This window comes from Pogona vitticeps, chromosome 4, assembly GCF_051106095.1.
Source record: "Pogona vitticeps strain Pit_001003342236 chromosome 4, PviZW2.1, whole genome shotgun sequence".
Classification (NCBI taxonomy): Eukaryota; Metazoa; Chordata; class Lepidosauria; order Squamata; family Agamidae; genus Pogona; species Pogona vitticeps.
The window spans coordinates 185,764,859-185,771,345 of record NC_135786.1 but is presented as its reverse complement, the minus strand read 5'-3'; positions in this window follow the sequence as shown (position 1 = coordinate 185,771,345).

Here is a 6,487-nt window from a genome sequence, read left to right as displayed (position 1 = left end):
TTTTTTAATTTTCTGAGAATAAGAAATGCAGATGTGATGTTTTCGCAAAGGGAGAAGTGTGTTCTGCTAACAATTTCAATATCCAGGGGCGGAATCCACAAGTTAACATTGCTACTGCTTGCTGCTGCTTGCATTGCTAGCAGGAAGCACAATCATATCTCCGTTGTTTTGCTAGGGAACAGCTATTTAAATTAATACCTGTTATTTACGGAACAGCACAACTAAGTGTGTGCTCAAAAGGGCCTTGAACTTACATATTTCAAATAGCTCTTCACAGAGCATGTTAAACAACTTGGAAACTGAAACCTTGTCTCTGAAGCCACCTTCTGAAACAGACAAACTTAGAGGCCACGCATCCCATCATCCCACCTGAGGCTGGCATTCATAAAACGGAGCTGTCTCTGTGCTGGAGGATGGCCATATGTCCTCTTTTAGATGATATTTGCATATATCAGTTTAAATTAACATAAGCAAATTTAAGGCAAAATGTTCTTTTTTGTGAATAATGTCCTCCTTTTTGGTGATGTTTGTCCTCCTTTTTGGCAGTGTAGTAGTAGCTACCTCACTCTATGGACAACTAGCCCTGTACTTCTGGAAGGCCCACTGCAACATCCCTTCTTTCTGTTGCAGTGGAGGGCACTACTGAAAAGATGTTGGAAGGAGAGAAAAGGGCATTTAATGTACATATGTTTGCTGAGAGGCAGTGACTCTGAGGCTGGGGCAGTGATAGCAGCAGGATATCGCCCCCCACCAACACCCCAATGCTTGAGCCAATTTTCTCTGAGACAAATGATCTGATCGCTAGTTTTATCAGGCTGCCATCTGTGAGGACCATAGAATTGTATTCTTGAAGGCTTTCACGGCCGGGATCTGATGGTTGTTGTGGGTTTTTCGGGCTCTTTGGCCGTGTTCTGAAGGTTGTTCTTCCTGATGTTTCGCCAGTCTCTGTGGCTGGCATCTTCAGAGGACAAAGAGGATGGACAGAATTCCTACTCCAGTCCTCTGAAGATGCCGGCCACACAAACTGGCGAAACGTCAGGAAGAACAACCTTCAGAATACGGCCAAAGAGCCCAAAAACCCACAATAAGCATCGGACCATAGAATTGTTCAACCAGAAGGCTGTTTATCCTCTTTCTCTTTTAAAAGGGAAAGATTTCTTAAGATCATTAAGCAGTTGGCTTGCTATCTAGTTGGAATAGCTTCTTAATGATCTTGAGGAATGGAAAACTTCCACTTGGCTCTCCTTTGGAAGGAGATGTAGCCTCAGGCACTCCACTGCCTGAAGCAGCTGTCTGTATGGCAAACAATAAGGCTAGTTGCCATAATTGCATATAGAAGAATGCATGTGGTATATTGTAATTGCAGGCATAATTTTTGAGCTGAAAAAAAAACTTTTAGAAACAATTTTCAATGTATAGTATACTTCATGTTTAACGCTTCAGAAAATGACCATAGAATTGTTCAACCAGAAGGCTGTTTATCCTCTTTCTCTTTTAAAAGGGAAAGATTTCTTAAGATCATTAAGCAGTTGGCTTGCTATCTAGTTGGAATAGCTTCTTAATGATCTTGAGGAATGGAAAACTTCCACTTGGCTCTCCTTTGGAAGGAGATGTAGCCTCAGGCACTCCACTGCCTGAAGCAGCTGTCTGTATGGCAAACAATAAGGCTAGTTGCCATAATTGCATATAGAAGAATGCATGTGGTATATTGTAATTGCAGGCATAATTTTTGAGCTGAAAAAAAAACTTTTAGAAACAATTTTCAATGTATAGTATACTTCATGTTTAACGCTTCAGAAAATGACTGGGAACAAGAACAGTATTCTTAAATAGGAAAGCCACAGTTGGCCTTCCTGTGCAAGTACAGACCACCCAAAAGAGTTAAACATTTAAGTTTGCTTTACAAGGGACAAAATCATTATCCTCAGGCAAAACTAATTTGATTATAATCACTCTTCTTAGTTGATGGAGAAACAAAATCTCAGTTTTTGTAACTAAATTGACTCAAACCCAAGAAACTCAATATTGCATGTCTTCTCAAAACAGGGCCCAAAGTAGTTTAAAATATGCCAGTGATTGTGTCTTGATAAATGCCTTTTACTGAATTGTACCTTTCAGTACAAATGTAACAGATGTAAGTAATAAAAATCAACGTATTTCATGTGTTCTCTGTCTGATTCTGAAGATTCTGTTGGAAGAAATTTACATAATTACCTCTGACTCACACATGTGGAGGCAAATAAAAAACAATTAGGTACAGAAAAAAAATCTGCAATATTTTATATAGCATGTGCCCTCTTAATGTCTTCCAAATATTTTAAAAGGCACATTGCCTGATGTAAAAATATTTTACCTGATATGACTGGAATACATGATTAATGGATTAGGGCAACTGTTTGAAGCATGGCTTTGCAGGAAAAATAAAACAGTAAGCATTTGTTTTGTAATTTCAAACAATGTTTGCATTGCTTCATCCCTTACTTTCCTAATTGATTCACATTGTGGCATTTGTCATGAGAGCTTGAAGTGGTTCTAGAAAATTAAGGTTGTGCCACCTATCAGAAGACATTTTGCAGCCACATCTTTCCTTTCTAAACACATTTTATTTGGTGTGTGTGTTTGTGTGTGTGTGTGGGGGGATGGACAGATGCAACAGTGAGAAAACTTGGCAGAATTATAAATGGAAAATGACATGTGTGGTGCAACCATTAGAGGCTGACCACACAGAGTGTTTAGCCTGCTGTTTGAAGTGCCGCAGGGACAGACAATGTCTTTGTTGGAAGTACACCAACTCACCACCAAAGCATTCCTACCCATGTCTTCCTGGCCCCTATTAAGGGGTGTCTGTGTCTTCTTTTCTGGTGCAGGTAGGATTGTTCTAATTCAAGCCTGACTCTTCCCAAGTGACCTATACCATCTGGTCCACAGCTAGGAAAAGTTATCTTATTTGGTGGAGGTAAGGTGAAGGTTCCCCTTGACATTTAGTCAGTCGTGTCCGACTCTAGGGGGCGGTGCTCATCCCCGTTTCCAAGCTGTAGAGCCAGTGTTTGTCCGAAGACAGTTTCCGTTGTCACGTGGCCAGCGCGACGTAGGCACGGAACACTGTTACCTTCCCACCGTGATGATACCTATTTATCTACTAACATTTACATGCTTTCAAACTGCTAGGTTGGCGAGGAGCTGGGACAAAGCGATGGGAGGTCACTCTGTCGCGTGGATTTGATCTTATGACTGCTGGTCTTCTGACCCTGTAGCACAGAGGCATTCTGCGGTTTAACCCGCAGTGCCACCACGTCCGCTTGTTATTTGGTGGAAGTAACTCCCAGAACTTCTAAGCCATCATGGACAATGGAGGGTTGATTTCACTGACTGGTGATGGCTTTCTAGAGGTCTTTCTCAACCCAGCCTAACATGTCACGGATTGGATCTTGGGTCTTTTACTTCTCTCCTACTAAGATATGGTACACTGTGTTGATGGATGCCATACCTATACTTCTTGGAATATGGCAGAATGGGAACACCATGAAGTAGACCTTCTTAAACTTTCCCACCACGAAGTTTCCTTGAGAGTGCTGAAAAAATCAACAAGTCACAAAACGGTAGCTCTGGTCACAATATGGTGGCAGATGGAGACACCACCAGTTGGCAATAACAGAGATCACTGTCTCTCAACCTATTCTTCCCTCCATCTGTATGCTATAGCCTTCCTTTCTAACTGGCTCCTGCAAAGCACTTTGCATGCAGAAGGAGGTTGCTGCTTCTGTGGCACTGGAAGTAGTCTATCTAAAAGTTTCTGGAGCAAAGTTTCCTTTCCTCAGAGAAAGGAAGTCTCACAGAATGTTGCCTTGTATGCAAAGGAATTGTGAATTTTGGCAATCCTATAATTCTGTATAGTTCTGTAAAATTTAGGTATCCTACTTAATCTCCAAGCCTGTGGGGATCACCATGCAGCTGATTAATTAACTCTTCAGAAGAATGTCCTAACAGACAGCTTCCAAACGTACCAGTAATGAAATTGCTGAGAAAAGAAAGGTGTCTTTTAATCACCTCCTGCTTGGAAAAAGTATCAAGCATTTAATCAAGACCTAAGGGCAGAAGAGGAGGTTAATTGTATCACCGTAATAATTCAGTTCTGTCATTTCATCAAAAGATATTTTACCCCACCCAAGATAATTTACTGTTTTGAAGAAAGAAATATAGCAATTTGTGGACAGATGAGATGAACATTTATTTTGATTTTAGTATGTTCTAGAGGGACTTCACAGCTAACTCATTTGATATACTGTACAGTCTGGTACTGACTGGCTCATTTTGGATTTGTGTGTTCTTAGTCATCCATATGTTCATTATTGTGTGTTCTTAGTCATCCATATGTTCATTCTGATGGGCAAGAATTATTTTTCTTCATGGGAAGAAGAGGATAGTAGAGGCTTACCTTAGAACATTCTTGTGAAGTTGCATAAGGTAGTATTAAAATATCCTACGCACAACCTACACTAAGTGTTACAAAACTAATCAATAATCTTCACTGCATATTTTAATTCACCTATGACTACTGTAAGGGGGAAGGATGCCAGAATAATATTGTGTGTGCCAGATCACCACAACTTGTCTTTCAGATACATTGAGTAGAGCAGGGTAGAGAACATGCTGTCCTCCAGATATTTTTGATTTCAACCGCCATCATCCCTTATCGTCCATGCTAGATAGGGCTGATTGGAGTTTTAAGGCCAAGGTCAATGTTTTCCGACCTCTAAAGTAGAGAGACAGTTTCAAGAGGCTACTCCTGGGTGTAGAAATGAGCAATCCAGAATGGTAAGGAACATGAGACAGATGTGTCACCTTATCCTAAGCTCCTTCAGCTCCCACTGGACAGGGCAGAGAGGCAGAGAGAGACCAAGCAATAGGAAAGTAGTTTCAGCTGCACCCAAGGTGACATGTTTAACTAACCTAGATTGGGACTTCCGAAGAAAAGCTCCATTCTCCTCCAGCCCAATCCACCCAACTGAACTGAAATCTCTTTGAAGACTTTCCATTGGAAGGGTAGAATTGCACTGATAGGACTTGAGTCCTTGCTATCATAAGGCCATTTATTAAGGCATTCTGCTGATGTACCTAGAGTTGAAAATTATTAAAAATCTTTTGAAGACCCAAAATAATAGGTATTAATCTGCTGTCAAATTCTTCTTTTTGTTCCCTGGGATGGTGAAGTGTTTTTTTTTTAATCTTTTACCTTTGGCCAAGCTGAATGGGACTGTTAAGAGTTACAGTCCACCAACATCTGGAAGATCAAAAGTTCCACCACCCCAGCTTAAGTAGTTGTTTATGATGCCATTATTTTGTATGTCTATAACAGTACTCTACCTATCATAAGACACCCTTAAACTTCTTAGGGCCTCATTAAGGAAGATGTTGATTCCTTATCGAAAACCAGTCCATGCTTAAGAGGAAATGATTGGTTGTTTATTCTAACATTTGCTAATTGGCCTGCTTTTGTTTTTTAATTGGAAGATAGCACTGCTTTTTTGTGTGCCTCAGGGCCAGACACATAACACTGAATATTTGAATGCCCATGGGGATGTTGTGAAGCAAGGAAAAATGCACCTGCCTTAAATTGGGACTTAATCCTTTCACCTCAAAAACCACACCTCTTCCCCAGCAGTTTACCCTTTTTGATACCCCCCCCCCTTTTGTCTCTTTGCAAAGGGCATGTAATGATTTGGAAAAGCCAATTATGAGTTTATCTGAAAATATTTGATGTTGTTGTTTAGTCATGTCCGACTCTTTGTGACTCCATGGACCAGAGCACGCCACGCCCTCCTGTCTTCCACTGCCTCCTGGAGTTGGGTTAAATTCATGTCGGTAGCTTCGATGACACTGTCCAACCATCTCCTCTGTTGTCCCCTTCTCCTCCTGCCTTCAAACTTTCCCAACATCAGCGTCTTTTCCAGGGAGTCTTCTCTTCTCATGAGATGGCCAAAGTATTGGAGTCTTAGCTTCAGGATCTGTCCTTTCAATATATGATAGCAGCTTTTAAAAAGAAGTTTTGTTTTGCATTTGAAGGCAACTTAATGTAAATAGCCAGTTTTGAACCCATTTCTATTAATAAACAAATTGCCTGTGGCTCACTGACTTCCAGAGGTGTCGATCACTATACAGTGCTTTCTTCCTCTTCTTCTTCAAATAGTCAATAGGCTTTGAGTCCTGGACACATGATACTGCATATAATCAACACCCAACAGTATACTCTTTATGAAGTTAACAAATCTGATAGGCATCCGGTTAGTCAAACTGAAACACATCCAGCAGCTCAGGGGATCCATTGTTTGTGTGTGTGTGTGTGTGTGGGGGGAAACAAGAAGGGCTTGCTGTGGCATCAGCACTGTGTAAAAGGAAGTGTGTGGGCAGATATTAGCAAGGGTTCATTTGGACAAGCAAATAGTTTATACTATTGTCATTCCACCTGGCATGCGACCTGAAAGGGCTT